This window comes from Notolepis coatsorum, assembly GCF_963971535.1.
Source record: "Notolepis coatsorum genome assembly, chromosome: 10".
In the NCBI taxonomy this organism is placed as follows: Eukaryota; Metazoa; Chordata; class Actinopteri; order Aulopiformes; family Paralepididae; genus Notolepis; species Notolepis coatsorum.
In genome coordinates, this window is record NC_140174.1 from 35,968,078 (window position 1) to 35,988,960 (window position 20,883).

The window sequence follows — 20,883 nt, forward strand, 5'->3', positions numbered from 1 at the left end:
GCTGGTGATAAAGGAGTAGAGGAGCAGAGCGGCTGGTGATAAAGGAGTAGAGGAGCAGAGCGGCTGGTGATAAAGGAGTAGAGGAGCAGAGCAGCTGGTGATAAAGGAGTAGAGGAGCAGAGCGGCTGGTGATAAAGGAGTAGAGGAGCAGAGCGGCTGGTGATAAAGGAGTAGAGGAGCAGAGCAGCTGGTGATAAAGGAGTAGAGGAGCAGAGCGGCTGGTGATAAAGGAGTAGAGGAGCAGAGCGGCCGGTGATAAAGGAGTAGAGGAGCAGAGCGGCTGGTGATAAAGGAGTAGAGGAGCAGAGCGGCCGGTGATAAAGGAGTAGAGGAGCAGAGCGGCTGGTGATAAAGGAGTAGAGGAGCAGAGCGGCTGGTGATAAAGGAGTAGAGGAGCAGAGCGGCTGGTGATAAAGGAGTAGAGGAGCAGAGCGGCTGGTGATAAAGGAGTAGAGGAGCAGAACAGGGGCTGGTGATAAAGGAGTAGAGGAGCAGAGCGGCTGGTGATAAAGGAGTCGAGGAGCAGAGCAGCTGGTGATAAAGGAGTAGAGGAGCAGAGCGGCTGGTGATAAAGGAGTAGAGGAGCAGAGCGGCTGGTGATAAAGGAATAGAGGAGCAGAGCGGCCGGTGATAAAGGAGTAGAGGAGCAGAGCGGCTGGTGATAAAGGAGTAGAGGAGCAGAGCGGCTGGTGATAAAGGAGTAGAGGAGCAGAGCGGCTGGTGATAAAGGAGTAGAGGAGCAGAGCGGCTGGTGATAAAGGAGTAGAGGAGCAGAACGGCTGGTGATAAAGGAGTAGAGGAGCAGAGCGGCTGGTGATAAAGGAGTAGAGGAGCAGAGCGGCCGGTGATAAAGGAGTAGAGGAGCAGAGCAGGGGCTGGTGATAAAGGAGTAGAGGAGCAGAGCAGGGGCTGGTGATAAAGGAGTAGAGGAGCAGAGCAGGGGCCGGTGATAAAGGAGTAGAGGAGCAGAGCAGGGGCTGGTGATAAAGGAGTAGAGGAGCAGAGCGGCTGGTGATAAAGGAGTAGAGGAGCAGAGCAGCTGGTGATAAAGGAGTAGAGGAGCAGAGCGGCTGGTGATAAAGGAGTAGAGGAGCAGAGCGGCTGGTGATAAAGGAGTAGAGGAGCAGAGCAGGGGCTGGTGATAAAGGAGTAGAGGAGCAGAGCAGGGGCTGGTGATAAAGGAGTAGAGGAGCAGAGCGGCTGGTGATAAAGGAGTAGAGGAGCAGAGCAGAGCGGCTGGTGATAAAGGAGTAGAGGAGCAGAGCAGGGGCTGGTGATAAAGGAGTAGAGGAGCAGAGCAGGGGCCGGTGATAAAGGAGTAGAGGAGCAGAGCAGGGGCTGGTGATAAAGGAGTAGAGGAGCAGAGCGGCTGGTGATAAAGGAGTAGAGGAGCAGAGCAGCTGGTGATAAAGGAGTAGAGGAGCAGAGCGGCTGGTGATAAAGGAGTAGAGGAGCAGAGCGGCCGGTGATAAAGGAGTAGAGGAGCAGAGCGGGGGCTGGTGATAAAGGAGTAGAGGAGCAGAGCGGGACATTATTTGGGTACTCTGTAAGAGGCAACTTTGTTGCTGTGTGGAAGAACGTGTATTTTTTGCACAATAACAACTTATCGCTACACCCGCCGTCCGATAATAGCCTACCGTGTATTTCGAGATCTGCTTACGTTTACAGCTTTGTCCATAAGATTTCCCCAGAATATACAGGACGTCTTGTGCATACACAGTCTATCCCACTGTTCATCATGAGTATTTCATCCATCCTAGCCTACCACCATCACAAATCACCTACCAACCTGTGAGAAACACTGCTATGACACAATACACACGTCTTGATCATCATGTTGGGTTATTCTAGTCATTAAGGGAGGTGCCAGAGGAAGGTCCTGGTGCCTCGTTAAGAGCTATTCATCCTCACTGGGGGATAAAATGCTCGGCTGTAATTAACGCAACGCGTCTGGAGATCCGTGCTGCAGGTTGCAGAGGGACACCGAACAGAACGTGACGTCAGCAGGAGACGGTCGTGCAACAGGGGAGGGACAGGCCCACAGTGGAAAATAAATAGACAGCATTTTTTCCACCTCTCTCAGCGATTCTGTGCCTGTGACCCCCCCCCCCCCATCTGTTCGTGGCAAATATTTATATCAGTCTGATCAGCTTTTCAACAAGTGAAGCATCTGCGCTTCATTAATCTGCGCTTCCATTTTTACCCAACCAGACTTTGGATGAATGTCGACCCCCAAACAATATTGTAAATCTCACAGATTGACCAACACGGGATGTAAACACCAGCTGGACCAACAAAAAAGCGAATTTATGGAAAAGTGACGTTCAGTTATTTCGCAAGCATTTTCACCACTAAAACACAAGTCAGGCAAGTATTCGTTGAAGACAGCGATTCTCAGGCTATTACTATTGTTGCAACGATGACTTAGTAGCGACGCCGACCACATGTCAGAAATAGCTGCCAAACTGCTGAACCTCCCCCAACAGCTGGTGCCCAAATAACCTGGCAGCTTGGCGCGTGGTGATTGAAAATGACTTGGTGTAAAATACTGTAATGCCTTCTTCTTTGACTCGGGCATCCAGCTGCCCTGTGGAGTGGAGGCCTCGCGTCTGTCTGACCCAGTGGCGCGAGAGATCATTACGGGTGTTAAAGGGGCACTTCACCAAAAAAAAAAACAATGCAGATGTATTTTTGCGCAATATCTCACACATATCCCAAGGCTCTAAACTGTTTTGTTTCATTTAGTTGGACAGTTATAGGAGTTTGAATATCTCTGAATCTGTGTAATATTACAGTTCAATGACATGATGTAGGCTAGATGAAAAAATGTTGATTACTGAGCTGTGATTAACACTATGATCGCCGGGGACGAGTTAAGACGTCATTCCTAGCCATGCTCATTCTGCCGAAGACGCCGTAACTCGTCTTTGATGTCAATATTTCAAAGATCTGTGATCGAAATCATATTTCCCCTCCGGAGCCCTGAGATGTACTGGTGAGCTCCACTCAACTGTCTAACGGTTCGAGAGCGCCATCTGGTGGCCGATCGGCAGATCGGCCAAGAGGGAGGGGCGCGCCAAACAGGAAGTGCTCATCCATATGTGCTCCGGGCACTCGCGATCGGTAGCCGGACTCCATCTCAACACACTGGATGATCAATCGCTCGCCCTAACTCAATAAACAACGTTATTTGGACGTATATAGTATTATACAACCTGGAAATGGTTCATCAGGATCAACATCCCATAATCGAAAACGGTCTACTCCACGCTGATCGTCCAACGGCGCGAGGAACATACGGTAAGATTCAGCGTTATTTTCTAACGTATTCCATATAAACTGCTATGATGAACATATGACCCACTCTGGATGAATCATCTAACGCTGCCCACGGAATTATAAACGATCCCCCGCCCATCCGGTCATCATCAGATCATACGTAGATCATTCTAGAAGTACGTCCAGTTGAAATTTTTCATCTCGCGCCGATTGCTATCAAACTGTATTTCATCATCAATATAATGCATTTGGAGCTATAAATCAAGTTCTGGATAAAGCTGCAGAAAACGATAAAAACATACTTATACTTTAGACCATATTTTAGTATGAATATGTGAATGAAAAAGTTTAACGTTGCTACACCCTGAACAATACATATAGGACATTGAATGGGCCATAATAATGGCAATTTAGCAATAGAATTTAAAAAGTTATAGCCCTGCAAAGAAGGGGAACTTCTCCATAGACAAATAGAGCTGGCAAGGGATGGTAAATTATGAATTTAACCCATGGCGATCAAAGTGTTAACACGACACAAGGATGCAGTGTCCTCTGTTTGTGATGTTAAAACTCTCAATAACTGTCAAACTAAATGAATGTGTGCAAAACAGTTTAGAGTAGGGCTGTCAGTTTATCGCGTTAATTAGATTAATTAATTACACAGCAAATTATTGCGTTATGAAAATTAACTCAAAATGAATTACGAAAAAAATTAAGATTTTTTTTATTATTATTTTTTTTTATATCTCATTCATTCCATAAGCACGTAGAATACACATTTACAGATTTTTTTAAATATGGCCCATTTGCATGTTCTTGGTATCTGATTTTAGGGACATCTATGGATCTCAGGGAATGTATTCCCAGTGTCAGAAATACTGTGTCTGTTACTAGGCTTGAGTAAATTGTAATGAACCAAATGAGAATATCAATGAGAAATGTTATCTTTGACTGTGAATAACAGCATGCTCAAATTGACCAGATCTGAAAAATCTAAGCAAATTAATAGATGGAAGATGATTAAACAGAAGGTTTTGTAGATACAGTACTGAATTCTGCCATCCGGACACATGCAATTTGAAATATGATTATAGAATATAGAATATCAGGCATAAAATGGTTATGTGATTAAAATGCGATTAATTAGATCCTGTAAATCCTGTAATTAATTAGATACATTTTTTTAATCGCCTAACAGCACTAGTTTAGAGCCTTTGACTATGTGTAAGATTATGTGCAAAATAAATCTGCTCTGTGAAGTGCAACAATCTCAGAACAGAATAGAAAAAAGAAAAGATAATTACATTCACTACAGTGAATCAAACTTTCAAACTGTATCGCCAATTGATTTCAAGTCAATTGAGAACACGGTTGTGATTGGAGGATCAAGAGGTCTCCCTTTTCTCCCCTGGCTGTCATCTCAACCAGTAGTTCTCAACCTGGGGGTCGTGACCCTCAAGGGGGTCTAAAGTTCCTCCTCCAATCGTTAGTCAAGCTAAATGTTTTTTGTTTAATTGGAAACCTAAAAGGATTCATGACCTCGAAATCTAAAATTGTGTAGCGTCTGAAAATGTGTGTCATCATTACACCCGCAGCTGCCACTGATTGGGGGAGATGCCATAAAACTCCAGGTCAAAGCGCCGGGACAAAGCCGTGACCAAAAGATCTGCTGCTGGTTAGAATTGGGGGGATAAACAGAGATACAGTGTGGTATAGCAATACTTTCTCCCATACTGTACTATTGATACGTGACAACCAGTATTGTGATATATTTCAGAGTGCTATTTCAAGGCTATTAAAGAAATATCAAACAACGATGTTCTGAGAGAAAGGACACCATGTTTGAAAGGCCTTGTTGTGGCTCTGAGGGAAGAGGACAGCTGCTGCAATGCTGTCGCTAATGGGGATCCAAACAAACTAAACTCGAAATTGTATCTACTGTAGTAATATATATTATTGTTTTGCTCCTAGTAAGATCGACGTTTCATCTCATGCCTCCGCGGGGATGTTGTTTTAACTGAAGTTATAACGTTGCAGGATATGAATAAGTGATAATGTGATGATATCAGTATCAGCGCCTCCTCCAGTTACTCCCACTCCTGGTCCTGATTCCATCGAGCAACAGAAACACAAAGTGAAGAAAAGCCTTTCGACAATCCACGGCTCAATTAGCACTGGTCTGGTGGCGGAATAAATTTAGAGATACGACCCCAGCGATAATGATTTGCCCTCGACTCCTCCTGAGCGTGTAATCTAGGCTCCATGTGAGGGGAACCCCCCCCCATAGAAGCCTGAGAGGGGGGGATACACCGGCGATTCCTTTCCATCTACGGCGGACGCCACAGGGGGAATGGTAATCATGGTCGTCAGTGAGCCCTGTACTCGAGAGCGTTGAGCTTTGCCCGAGGTGTAGAGAGGCCTGAAGCGTCTCCATAGCCACAAGCTCTGCCTCTCTCTGACTCACTCCCCCCACGCAGCTGAGCACACCCTGCCCTAATCCATGACTGCTCAGTGACCCGTAGAACAGGCAGCTTTGTGGCAACAGGTCATCCATATTTCATTTGGAGTTGAGAAAATATATAAATAAATGAGGAAGTGTTTCATTTTCTGTGTGTTATTCGGGGTAGAAATAACGCAGTGGCTGTACTGGGCCAAGCGATCTTGACAGGTTATGATGTATCATTTCGGCAAGAAGTGGAGTGCTTATTTTCAGACGGTGCACCAGAGATATGCAGTGTTCTTAATCTACCAGCCCATTGTTACACTGCGCAGGTGCAAGTAAAATAATCATTAAAATGTACACGATATCATGCGCCTGACCCAGAACAGTGTCACCCCACTCTTTCAACAAGACGGCAGCACTGAGGAGCCACATAATACACTCTTTGATGTCACAATGTTCAGTTATGGTCTATTTGGAAAGTAACACAATAGTTGCTTTTCAACCATTAGCAAGATTAGAGCTAAAAAACCACTGGAGGTCAAAGCACTTAGGATTTGGATCGTGCCTTTAAAGCCCCGATCTGTGATTCTATTTTTACTATAAAAATGTGGGGCATATTCACATACATTCTTGAAAGGATTGATCAATAGGTGGTAAAATAAGCTTTTTCAGAACTTTATTAATCCATTGTAATCGTAGTATAGGTCTGTTCTTCACTCAGTCCTTACAGTCATTATAATTATAATTACAATGTAAACAAACCTTTTACAGCCAAAAGGTTTACCTTTTACACAAAAAAACACAAATGTACCTGTCATCTAGTGTCAGTCCCTGCATAAAGAGCTCAGTAAATCAACTGGAGAATGAAACGCACGCCTATATCCCTATTTCTTATTAGAGATAATAAGAAAAATAGGGATTGCAATCCTTATTCGGTGCGGCGTGGGGCTACCCGGTTCGTTTAGGCTATGGGATCGCTGAGCGGGCCTTTAAAACACCCTTGGCAGATATCTTTAACTGTTCAGGTTGTGTTTCACACTGTGTTTCCTACTGTAACTACTCGGCGCCTGAAACCCGAGCCGCTGTTTGTACGGTCATGGGTTACAATACAGTAGGGTGATCCGATCTACGAGGAGGGTGACGACACTCTCTTGAGCGGTGAAAACAGCAGTGTGAGGCCTTTGGACACGTAAGGTCAACAATGCCGTGCCGGTTCACTTGGGAGGGAGCCTCGCGCCGCTTTTTATAGCTTCGGCCGTGACGCGGCGTTGACGTTGAGCGAGAGTACCGCCACTACAACGACAATTTTAATCTACTACAATATATTTTGGCTTAACACTCGTACAGTGTGTCTCGTTAAAATAGTTTTGTACAGGAGGACGCCGCATCCGCCCCGCCTCCCCCTTCCGCCGCACACTCATAGGCCCACAGGATAGAACCCCAGATCCCATACGGGCTAAGCCGCGATTATTTAAGCCACTCCGGAAGGGTTCCACCAAGCACTCTGGGAGGGTTCCGCAGAGCACTCTCTCTCTGGAGAGTGAAGAGCTTAAGGGAGGGGAGGGTGGTGTAGATCTGGTGGTCTGTCCCGATCTAGACTATACTGCACTGTGTATAAGCTCAAGTATAATGTCCTAATCCATTCACTACCAACTGGGGGGGGGGGGGGGGGGGGTAGGTTGTTTTGTATAACAGAATATTCTCTTTGATGTAAATGAGGGGATGTCTTTGAGATAGAGGACGATTAGGGTACGGTAGGATACAGACAGAGTGACTCACCCATCTGGCAGCTCTTTAGGAAGGAGGAGAGAGAGAGAGAGAGAGAGAGAGAGAGAGAGAGAGAGAGAGAGAGAGAGAGAGAGAGAGAGAGAGAGAGAGAGAGAGAGAGAGAGAGAGAGAGAGGACCTGTACCCAGTTGTGCTAACAATGGCACTGTAAATGCCCTTGATGTGTTAAAATGTGAAACATGCACTGGTTCTTAGGGGCAAATATAGCCACCACATGCATTTGTAAGGGTCAAGGCAACCGGCAAACAGCGGGCAAACAGCGGGCAAACAGCATGTGTGTGTGTGTGTGTGTGTGTGTGTGTGTGTGTGTAGCAAAGGTATAGAGAGGTATTGAGGATTAAAGGTGCAATCTTTGTTCAACGTAAATGCGCCTTCTGGTTCTACTGGTATGCACTTGGTTGACGCGCTTAAATAGCAGCACTCGGGAGATCGGATTTTACATTTGACTTTTATTTTCCTTTCAGATTTTCCTTTCAGATCTTCGGATTCCAATAATCCCCACAATGAAATTTAGGAAATGCTTGTCTTACCATTTGACCAATCATAGTGTAGAATCAAACAAAAACATAGGCTGCTCTGCAGCGGTCAAAAAACCATGTCGCCACATAGGCCTACCAAACATTTTTAGAACACTGGCTGTGTGACGGCCAGCCCATTTTAACACCTGATGCCTGTTTCCCCAAATTGGCCACATGCATCCCAATTGGCATCTCCATAATTAACTCATCAACTATCCCATAAAGGCAAAGCAAATTATTAGTCTACCTTCATATAGTACCAATAGCCTATAGGCCTACATTGCATCATCACAATATAATAATCACAACAATACATGATCACAAAACCCATTATTTACATAAGTCATGACTTCATTCATACCAATAATAAAAATGTATAATTCATAATGGTTACTTTCAAAATCATACATTTGGCTCTAACAAGGATCATAGGAAACACATAGGCATGATAACAATAATAATGCCACTAGCTCTGATGGGGAATCTTTAATTAACTCATAAAAGGAGATTAATGTATTGCGGTTGGTCCACGGTCTCATTGTAATTAGCCACATTGAGCTAGAGATGACCCGAAGCGAACTTTCAAAGTTACACACTGGCGCGTGTCCGGAATGCATTGGGACAATATATCCATTAACCTCCAGGAGATTCATTTGGCGTAATTGGCTGCAGTATTAATTAACTAAATCAAACTAGTCAAGGGAAAGCTGGGCCTTTGTTTGATGTAAAGTGCCAGCATTCAAATGAGAGCTTTGCCAGCTGCCAAATCAAGAGCTAAGCTACTTCATTTACACTGTGTTCCACATCTGAGCGGCTGCCAGCCCCTCGAGACAAGAGGTGAGAAGAAGTTTAGAACACTCCTGTCGGAAGACACAGCAAGGCATGCTGGGGGAATAGAGAGGAAATTCATTTCCTACAAAATGCAGTTTTGTATCGGTTAGGAAGAGATACGGTAAAATTACATTACATCACATGTACCGGTATGGATGTGTCGTTTCATCCATCGGAGTGCCATAATGAGGTAAAATCTATCCATCAATCAGAGACAAATAAGAGAGCAGGGGTGTAAACTACTTGAGTAATTGTACTTCGCTACAATACTTAAGTACGGTTTTGGGGGATTTGTACTTTACTTGAGTATTATTAGGTTTGTATACTTGTACTTTTACTCAATTACATTTCAGAGAAAAAATACATAACTCCTTACATTTAAAATGCAGACCTACAAAGTACAAAGTATACAAATCTCGCAGGTCCAACCATTTTAATTCGTATATTTGTGTCTCTGGCCGAACTAACGTTATTAATCCTGTGGCTGGCCGCACTTTATTTAACAGCCAATCAAATCCCCCTCAATGGAAAATGAACCCACCCATACCCATGCTGATTGGTCCTTGTGCAAGACTAGAAAGAGGGGATCTTTGATTAAACACCTGCTATTAGAAGAATAGACAGTCAGAGTGACAAGCTACAGAAGATGGCCACAAACGATAGTACGAGTGATGAAGAGGATGAAATGGAACATTTCATTGCACCGGAATAAAAAAAAGTTTTTACTTTTACTTTTTAGTACTTAAACATTAAAAGTAGAAACTTTTTAACTTTTACTCAAGTGTGTTTTTAGCCAGATACTCTGACTTTTACTTGAGTGCGATTTTGAGACGGTACCCATACTTTCACTTAAGTATAATTTCTGGGTACTTTTCACACCCCTGCAAGAGCATAAATAAAATATAGCCGCAAGCGGCAACCAAAGGGTTTCAAACCAATATTGATCATTAGGATCGCAAAATAAGTTCACACACATGGTTCAGCAGTGTTATGAAATATGTCCTGCAAGTTTTGTAAGGTTTGGATAAGAAAACGTTGAAATATAATCCGATTTGTGTTATTCTACACACATTTTGTATATTTGTAGTGTCCCCTAGTGTTAAATATGAATGTAATTGTTAGGTTTTGTATGTTTTGGGTAGTTCCCTGGACATATCCTGCATTTTTGGTGATTGTTAACTTGCATCTATGCTGAGCCACGCCTTTACATTTACATTTAGTCATTTAGCTGACGCTTTTATCCAAAGTGACTTACAAGTTCTGTACGACAAGTCATCAGGAAGGGCACACCTCTATCAGCTGAGTAACAATGTACATCAAAGTGTTGAGTGCTAAAGTGTAGGTTAGTTTATTTGGACAAGTGCATGACAGTAAGGTTAGTTAGGGTTAGATTTTTTTTTTTTAAGTTCATTGGTTAATATCGTGAAAACGAAAGAACATATCAACAATCCTTATACTAACTTTAATAAGCGTCATCCAATAATGTTCCACAGCAAATTTGGTAGTAATCAGACCTACGGTTTAGGAGGAGGTGTCAAAAATGTTTTACATCAAATCCAAGATGGTGGATTTTATGAGTCCTTGAGGCAAATTTGTAGAGGGCATATAGAGCTGGATGTCGTCTGTATCAGGTTTCGTGTAAATCGGACTCACGATGTAGGAGTTCGTGCTTAACCGAAAGGTCTTCACCCCAACTCAAACCGTCTCACTCAGACACAACCTGCCCCCCCTATCCCCCTCCACCCTCTCCTCTGACCAGGGAACAAACTTAACTTTTTGACTTACCAGCCATTTGGCTGGTAGATTTTAAAAACTACCAGCCAGGCAGATTTTTTTCCAGCCAAAAAAAAGCTTTTTAGTATATCGCCGTGTTATTATTACTATATAATACTCTCATATGCTATTTTCAATTAATATCATAAACAACATAAGGAATATTAGCATAATTTTTTGTGGACTGAAGGAATGAGTCAGCGTTAATAGTTTTAAATGCAAATAATTTATTGAAACATATTGAAACTGTTTCAACTCACCACCCCTGCATCATATTGTAGTCTAGTCCGTCTTCAAACTTCCACTCCTCTCGATCTGGAGTCAGACAGGGCTCGCAGTCACACACACGTGCGCACGCACACACGCAGTCACACACACACATTTCCACTCTATTGTGTCCAATAGACGAGCGCCCTTTTCGACCGTGTGACATTGTTCAGAAAGTTTGGTGCACTTGACAAATTGCAATGTGAATGCAGACGAACCGAATGAAGAATGCAACAATGTTGCAACTTCACCCCCCGAACCGCACAGAGTCCGCACCGAGTCCACCAAAACTATATGTGAAAGCGCCCTTATTTTGAAGGCAAAATCGCTATACCGGAAGTGAAACTGCTGCCATGTGCTGGAGACATGACTGACATTCTAGAAACAACTGACTTTACTGATTCATGCAATTGTATATTGACATAAAAATAAATAGAAAAAAAATTTAATTAAGTGATGTTTTTTTATTTTGGAAAGCGTTGTTTTGTTTTGGAAAAACTTTTCTCTAAAGAAGGGCTTCCGCCGGGCATTCATTTAAGCGGATGTTGGGGGTTAGCGAGGTGCAATGACTGATGGGTAATCTTTCTTGTTCACTTCTGGCTAACTGAACAGTTCTTCCTACACAGTTCACAGTTCCCTTTGAACTGAGCATTTTAGCTCCCTACGGTTTGGAATCTTACTTACCATGGCTGAATACCCTGTACAGTCTACCTAACATGGCTGAATACCCTGTACAGTCTACCTAACATGGCTGAATACCATGTACAGTCTACCTAACATGGCTGAATACCATGTACAGTCTACCTAACATGGCTGAATACCATGTACAGTCTACCTAACATGGCTGAATACCATGTACAGTCTACCTAACATGGCTGAATACCCTGTACACTACAGTCTACCTAACATGGCTGAATACCCTGTACAGTTTATTTATCTTCCCCCCCCCCCCCACCTATGGCAAACATAGGTCCAGTTTACCAGCAATTTTGTCCATTAAACTGCATGTGGGGTGAGAGGTCAAATGTTTCGTTAACTAGCCTTATTTTAAGAGCCACGTTGCTAGCGCTAAACAAACGGATGTTGCAATTCCATGGTGACCCAATCTGCAACACTAAGCTAATTTGGGCTAGCAAATTATTATTTCTTTTTTTAAACTGCCACTTCACTAAATTCTCCTGCTTTAGCAGAGAGATAAATCTCGCAACGCACCCCAGTCGAAGCTAGGAGCAATCTCTTCATAGCCCATTCGTTATTCCTACAGCAGCAGGAGATCACGGGAGACGGGAGCAGCTGGAGATACGACACAAGTGAGAGGTCTACTACCCGGCGAACGCAGCTTTTGTTTACGCTACATCATGCCAATGTACAACACTAATTACCTTTCCCTGACCGCTCATGCCAAATGAGATCCCGTTGAAAATGTGGCCAACAACCACCACAGGTAAAGTTCCAAATTAAGAAATGCCCCCTTCCTCTGCTCCCTGGGGGCATGGTAATTAACACACACCCGATACGCTCCGGCACTTCAAACTAATAGAACGCGACGTTGTAAGGATTTGGTCCCATGTACACAGAGATAAGGAGTCAAGTGACTGTCAATCTGTAGACTCAGCGGGTACAGATCGCCACAGACACGGGGGAACTACAGTATGGTGAACGTGTCGAGACAATACAGCCCAGTCAGAGTCTGTTTGTATGCCATCATAGGACTCTGGCCAAAATATTCATGATTAAATATAGATTGTGTGTGTGTCTACTCCGTGCGGGCCCCGTCCCAAAAGCGAGCTTCCGTGTGAGCAAGCCAACAAAAATAACGTTGAATCCTATTGTTTCCTTTCAGGCCGGGAATTAATGGAACTTTCTATTAAGGCGGTGCACAGGTATAGTGATCTAACTCTATGTCGGGACGGGGGGGGGGATGATAAAGGCAGCGAAAGTGATTAAAGTCCAACATGGCGGCATTGTTTGCTTCTGCAAGGGCCCTGAGAAAACGGGCCAAGCAGCTGCTGCCGCACGAAAATAGCGGCTGGCGGGCGGGCAGGCAGGCAGGCAGGCAGGCAGGCAAGCCGGGTGGGCAAAGAAGGACTAGTGGCGCTGGTGCTTTATTTTCCACTGCTCCGCAGCAGGCAGTGAGGGCGGCGAAGCCCATACACGCCCCCCCCCCCCCCCCCGACCAATCCCATTGGCATCACAGGTGGCGTACGGAAACCCCTGCGCCTCTGCCAAAAGGGCCATGGGCACGCCGTTGGCGTCTGCCGGGGTATCCCGTTACATTATGGCAACGTCTTTGGCCTAAGCTAAAGCCAGGAATCAATGAGGCATGTTGCGGTGGCATAGGAATGCTGTTGGTACGGCAGCAGACGGTTTGATCACCAAGGTGAAGAACACAAAAAGGCTTTTGATAATGAAAACGCACTTAGTACCGCTCTCTCAGTCACGTGAGGCCTGTAAGTGCTCCCATCACATCTGACTGGATGTTTCAACTCGTCATGCAGAGCTGTACTTACCTACGATAGTAATAGAGCAAGTTCTCGCATAAGTGTACACTCTCTCTCTCTCTCTCTCTCTCTTGCTCTCTCTCTTGCTCTCTCTCTTTCTGACTCCATCGCTCTCATCAAATAAAAAGCTTTTCCTTGTAGTGCTCCTATTACTGCCTCCCCTTCAGGCTCTCGATAAGGAGGTAAAGGAGGAGAGCTTCATCTCCTGATGAAAATGCCCTTCTGGTTCACCTATAACCTTGTTGCAACCCCCATGCCTGTTCCTCTCCCAAGCATCAAAGGCCGGTCAAACGACAGGCACGCTCCGGCGGTAATCCTATACAACTCTTCATGGCAACGGTGTGGTACAGGGGTTCCTCATTCAGCGGCTGATACGGTTCAAGTACAATCATACGCTCCTCGCAGGTACAAACACAACACGGTACACACAAACGTTTCCTCTATTCAATCCATGACTGGGATTGAGGTTAAAGCCTTAAAGGTCACATATTGCAGACGGTTTGGCATATAGAGCAGTGCCAGAAGGTAGCCTATGCTTCCATTAATAGAACACCTTTCACTGGCCAGCATAATAGATATGTGGCATACCACGACCCCCACGGACATCCACAGTCAAGCCCAGGTGGGCTAAATGTCACTCGACATGGGGCCCGTCGTTTGAGAGAAAAGTCAGAAAACACACATTCTCCCCCATCCAAAAAATACGCTCTGCCTACCGGCAGCACTGTTGGTCCCTTGTTCTACATGAAATACGCTGCCATCTTACAATCGTGTATTGCCTTCTCAAACCGATGTTGATTAAGCGCTAAACAGATGTGCGTCACTACAGGAGTCCGGCACAGACACACAAGAGGCGCCCCACCTGTTCAGCCCTCGAAGCAAGTTTGTTTGATTTGACACAAGCAAACAGTGAAGTGATGACACCTTTAATGAGTATGGGGAGGGGTGTGGGGGGGGGGGGGGGGGGGATCGTCTCATACAAGAGTGAGAGAATGATTCTCTGGCATTGAGTTAGGTGGGAGGGAAAATCTAATAATGTATATTGACAGATGGGAGGCTTCCATATCACATACACTGGAGTGGAGTCTTTACATATAGCTTACTGTCATGTCAAGGCTATAGAGAGGAATGCGCTTAGGGCTGTCCTCCTCGATCAAAGTCATATGTCTATTTGTCGACCAATTGATTCGCTGATTTCACTGACAAATCTATCAATTTGTGTTTCACACATGATGCAACGATGCAGACGGATCTCTTTCAATTCAGTGCTTACCAGAGACGTGTTCACAGTTTCTCAGGATTAATTTATTCAGAGAAAACACATACAAAGATTTTTTTTAAATCAAAGTCTTGGTCGACTAAGACCAAAATGGGCAGATTAATTAAGAGGGGGCTGTGAGAGGTCATCGGGGAGGTATTGTGTATCATCACCAGTAATCAAATCACGTTAAGGGCAATGTTTCTCAATCTTTTTTTAAATGTGTTAAGATGACAGTAAAAGGACACACGCTCTCTGGAACTTACACAGAGCATCATCGAGGGAAAAAAACATCCTGTCTGAGCACTAGGCATGGGCGAAAGGAAAACTCAAACATTTTGGGAAATTAGCTTATTTGGCATCTACCCTGGAGTTAGACAAGAAGATACATACCCTTTTTCTTCTCTGTGCATGCAGTAGGAGTAGGAAGACACGCACCGTTAGCCTAGCTTAGCATCAGTCACTGGAAGTAGGTTCCTCCATTAGCCTAGTTCCAAACGTCTTCCTACTCCTACTGCATGCACAGAGAAGAAAAAGGTATGCATCTTCTTGTCTAACTCCAGGGTTCCCAAAATGTTGGAGTGTTAAGATACATACCTTTTTCTTCTCTGTGCATGCAGTAGGAGTAGGAAGACGCGCACTGTTAGCCTAGCTTAGCGTCAGTCACTGGAAGTAGGTTCCTCCATTAGCCTATAGTTCCCAACGTCTTCCTACTCCTACTGCATGCACAGAGAAGAAAAAGGTATGCATCTTCTTGTCTAACTCCAGGGTAGATGGCAAATAAGCCAATTTCCCAAAATGTTGGAGTTTTCCTTTAAGGGATCGCTATGGAAACACGTATGTGTACACCTGCCATCTTCATCTGGTAGGAAGTGACAGACAATTCATTGTTTCTTACGGTGCATAGCCTACTAAAACATTAGAAAAGGAACAGATTTTTGACAGTGTACTTTAACAGCTGCTGTGATTGGAGGATCAAGAAAATAGGGCGGGTGTTTGAGATAGGTCCATTGGGTCTGCAATTAAGCTACAGATGATGTTGATGTTGTTAGTGGCCTGAATGTTGTGTCTGTCTGTCTATACTGTATCTATTTTCAAATAAGCTACCAGCTAGGGGAAACTTTTTTTTAAAGGAGATAAAGCCTACAGAATCTATTTATTTATCTATCTATTAAATAAAAATAACACACACACAAACACACTCACACAATTTCAATTGGACTATACCATTTTCTTACACCCAAGACCAAAACACTCTCTCAGTTGACCCAGCGATGGGCTTTAAATGTGTCCCCTAAACAAGCCGACACAGAATGCACACATCTGCCCTGCTTAGGTAAGCTGCTATCACCATAGCAACAGACCAGTGCTCACTAAACAGTTGCCATCATTTGGAACACATACATATGAGTGCATAGCGCACACACACACACACACACACACACACACACACACACACACACACACACACACACACACACAGTGGTGTACCCACTGTTTGGCAGTTGCCTTGACCCTTAAAAGATGCACGTACTAGTTTCTGGAGGCATAAATCAGATTCACTGCCTGTGATAAGAAAGGGAATTTGGAACATGGTTTTTGCAAGTTGAAGGGTGGGGAGCTGTGCTATCCGGACGCACAAGGACAAGAGAATCATTACACTGTAGTGTAAACAAGGACACTGATTAATGACACATACTGTATAGGGACGGTAGCCTAGTTGCCAAACTGATCTACTGCTACTGCTACTTGTGCCCAAAGAGTATCTATGACACTGCGTATGTGACTATGTGCATTTGCTCATTGCTTTATTTTGATCTTAAGTGTTAAAAAGGTGCTGTATAAATAAAGATGACTGAAAGATGTGAAGTGACAGAAGGCAGCGCCTCCAGCTACAGTAGCTCATCGTTACAATCCAAAATCCAAAACCCATGAGTCGTCGGAAAATAATCACAGTACATTTACAAGGGAAAAGGCATCCTGGTGGCTCACCATGATAGGACGCATGCCATGTAATGTCCTGTGTTTGAATCTGGCCTGGGACCTTTGTTGCATGTCACCCCCCTTCTCAGTACCCTCACTCTCCTGTCACTCACTGTCCTATCTAATAAAATAATAATAAAGTAGAAATGCCCTAAAAAAAAGAGTATATAATATATACATATATCAAATATAATAATTTGGTGAATTTATTTTATTTTGCGCTCTTCAGGTGCAAATTGATACTAAGAAAGATATAGACTACATGATATTTGTGAATGCTTGGGCCTGTAACATAGCCTTGTGTTTTAGGTCGGTAGCAACAACCTTGTTAGAGTACGCTACACATCACTTAGCAACTCAGTGGATCTTTAGTGACACGACATTCTAAACACCTGCCAGGACCATCACTCTGTTTTATGATGATGGAGGTTTTACCAGCCGACACATTTAGCTCAGTCACCGTCGTAGCCGGGAACAATAATAAAAGCAGACGGAAAGATTCTTTCCAAAGTCTTCCCTTTGTTTCTAGCCGCCAGAGAAATAATGCACAATTTATCTACAGTTTTTTTCACGCCGGACAATTTTTTTTTCAGCGTGCCCCTTCAATCAATTTAAATGACCCACTCTTAATCAGTGGCTAGCCTAAGAATACTCCATATGGCTGAGTAATCATATCTAAATTTCGTAACCCCCCCCCCCCCTCCCTTTTCTTTTCATTTGTTCAGTGCTGCTGCAGGTCAAACAAAAAAAACACAAATGTTTTGACAGTGAGTGAGTTGACGCCGCCACATCCATCATCATGATCCTTCTCGTGCTGGGTTAGCTGGAGGTACAGGACTGCGTTTGGATGTGCGGGGTTGGGGGGGGGGTAATGTCCTGAGAGCACTGCAGCAAGCTTTGGCATGATACTCCTTCTCATGCCATTTCATTACTCCTTCGCTAAGCACTTATGGCCGAATCATAACGCTAAAACAGAATTAATCGAACTGCAGCAGCTCTCTTTTCCAGTCACTCAATGCCAATCTATGAGTGTTGCACCTTGCCAAAGGGAATGTGCTTGATAAAAAATGCTCCATCCTCTTCATCTCACTGGCAGAACAGTGAGCAGGACAGGTTAAAACGCAACAAGGGGTTTAGTTTATTTATTTATTTAGCACATTATTTAAAAACTAGGAGGGAACGAAGCCCAAAGGGCTTGTACAAAGTTCCACTCCCGTCCCATCAATGTCCATAATCAAATATGAACGATTGGGTGGGTGGGGGGGGGGGGGGGGGGGGGGGGGGGGGGGTGTACACTAATCTGATGCCTTCACTCAATCCCATCCATAAAATATAATGAGGATATGATGTGTGTAGGATAGATACAGTACACCATGTGTTTCACACGGCGACCACTTCTGCCGCCCAATTGTAAATGGTAAACTGTATTCTCTCTCTCTCATCTATGTGTGTGTGTGTGTGTGTGTGTGTGTGTGTGTGTGTGTGTGTGTGTGTGTGTGTGTGTGTGTGTGTGTGTGTGTGTGTGTGTGTGTGTGTGTGTGTGTGTGTGTGTGTGTGTGTGTCTGCTCAGGGCATTATGGGATGTGTGGCCTTAATACGCTCTTCAAATCTCCTCTTGGAGGCTTTGTTTTGACGGTTGGCCTGTGTGTCTGGGAGAAGAGCAACATCCTCCATGACTCTCCGTTCAGACATCAGGCCGAAGTAAACAACGGATGCGCTTTCAAGTCGGACTAGAGGCCTGATCTCACTGGCCACGCCCTCCTAATCTCACTGGCCACGCCCTCCTAATCTCACTGGCCACGCCCTCCTAATCTCACTGGCCACGCCCTCCTAATCTCACTGGCCACGCCCTCCTCATCTCACTGGCCACGCCCTCCGGCTCTCGCCAAGAGCTCTGGAGACACCAGTCACGGCTAGCGGGCGTCCGCATTTCCATAGATTCTTCACCCTAAAAAAGTTTGTTTATCAACCGAACCCTTGCTTCCCAGTCAACCTCACAAAATTATTTGTGTGATCATTGATTTTTGAAGTTATAATTTAGACTAAATGTGGACGTCTTCTAGCCATGATGACCGGAAACATCAATTAGAACCGGGGGTGGGGCGACCGAGTTAGTAGGCGACACCGCGGAGGCTTTGTCGTGAGTCAAATTTCATTTGTGGGTGGACCATAGCAGAAAGACAAACCAAAAGAGTCTTTGGTTACCATGGCAACCTATCATAATAGCTGGCATAGTAGCCTATTGGAAGCTGTTTGCGCACTTCATTAATAATCCTGAGGAATTATACTTCAGGTGCGTAGCTTCCAAGGTGGAGGGTTACTGATGAAAAAACTGAAGAGAAGCAGGATCGACTTAAACATTGAAGTCTGATCCATGTTGATCTGATCTCATCTGAAAAAGGCTGATTTTGCTTACCAATTAACTATAGAGGAAGGAATCTCTGTCTGTTCTTCGCATATCACGAGAACCATTCATCCAATCAGCTTCACCCGGGGGGAGTGTGGTGTTGAATATAATGGTGCCACTTGGCCAGATGGTGGCGCTATAGTGTGTGTCTGTCCGTCGCATTATCTCAAGAACTAGTCATGCGATCAACTTCACACTCTGCGGGTGTATTGTCAAATTTGTTGCCATTTGGCCAGATGGTGGCACTATAATAACAAACTTTACGTTTGGCGGTTGTAATGCTGAGGACCCAAGGGAGTGCAGTGTCGAGTGTGAAGTCGATCGGACGAGCGGTTCTTGAGAACACTGCAAGCAGCCATACCGCAGGTCTCCACAACGCTGCAAGCAGCCATACCGCAGGTCTCCACAACGCTGCAAGCAGCCATACCGCGGGTCTCCACAACGCTGCAAGCAGTCATACCGCGGGTCTCCACAACGCTGCAAGCAGCCATACCGCGGGTCTCCACAACGCTGCAAGCAGCCATACCGCGGGTCTCCACAACGCTGCAAGCAGCCATACCGCGGGTCTCCACAACGCTGCAAGCAGCACTTCCGGGGGCCAAGCAGTTGGCCCGCTACGAACAGGCACTGCACTAGTATTGTTAATGTAAATAAGATAGAATATCTAAGGGCCCTTTCAGAATCAGAAATATGTTATCCAAGTAGTTGTTGAGAAGAGGGATGAAGGCTGGTTTGGTGTGCAGGGTGTCCGTAGAGGTGTAGCGGGTGAGGAGCACCTGGGTGTCCGTAGAGGAGATTTATCTATGGTTGATCTCAGTGTTAAATGTGATGGGACCCCATTGTTAATGTAGAACAAGGAATTAATCCAGAATATCTAAGGGCCCTTTCTAGGGATACACATTATATCTGTAACCATAGTGATTTTTCCATAATTGATATCGGTCCAATGAGCAAGACTGATGATTATTTCTCTATCTAGATGTGTGTGTGTGTGTGTGTGTGTGTGTGTGTGTGTGTGTGTGTGTGTGTGTGTGTGTGTGTGTGTTGTGTGTGTGTGTGTGTGTGTGTGTGTGTGTGTGTGTGTGTGTGTGTGTGTGTGTGTGTGTGTGTGTGTGTGTGTGTGTGTGTGTAGGTGTGTGTGTGTGTGTGTGTGTGTGTGTGTGTGTGTGTGTGTGTGTGTGTGTGTGTGTGTGTGTGTGTGTGTGTGTGTGTGTGTGTGTGTGTGTGTGTGTGTGTTTTTATTTTATACATGCAGATCATGACGACATTAGTAATATTGATTATTTAGCCATAACAGAAGTCCTAATATCCGTATGGGCCGGTGCATCCCTATCAATAACATGTCATCCGAGTAGCGTGTGTTGAAATGGGGCTTGTTATTCTAAACCAGCTTCTCCCTCTAAATACCCCGTACATCTTTTGCATAAGACAACCTGCAACATCTGCAACAAAGAAAGATCTGTGGGAGAGACGGCTTATCAGTTCTCTGGTCTAAAACATTCAAAGCTTCTGAATGTTTTACACTATAAAGCCTCTGGAGACGTCTCTATATGACGGAAGTTTGGTCACAGATGAGGAAGTAACTGAAGCGCTGCTGACCGGGACCATCACGACCATAGACATATAAAGGCTAGATGACTCACCCGCGCTGCTGGCCAATGGGAGACCGACGTTTGCCATGTGGCGGCCATCTTGCCACAGGCAACACGCCCACTCATAACATGAATGTCTAAGGTGCATGTACTATTGAAATAACCATAGCTTGCTCAATTTTCAACCGATTTTCAAACGGTTTGGTTTGTTATAAACGTCAGAGATGTACTTATCATACTGCAT

The 20,883-nt window shown here is 44.6% G+C and overlaps 1 protein-coding gene across 4 annotated transcripts in view; it reads right to left on the bottom strand.

Moving 5' to 3' along the window:
* kcnma1a (potassium large conductance calcium-activated channel, subfamily M, alpha member 1a) overlaps window positions 1-20,883 on the bottom strand; it is a 214,507-nt gene that overhangs the window by 164,571 nt on the left and 29,053 nt on the right. The window lies entirely within an intron of this gene.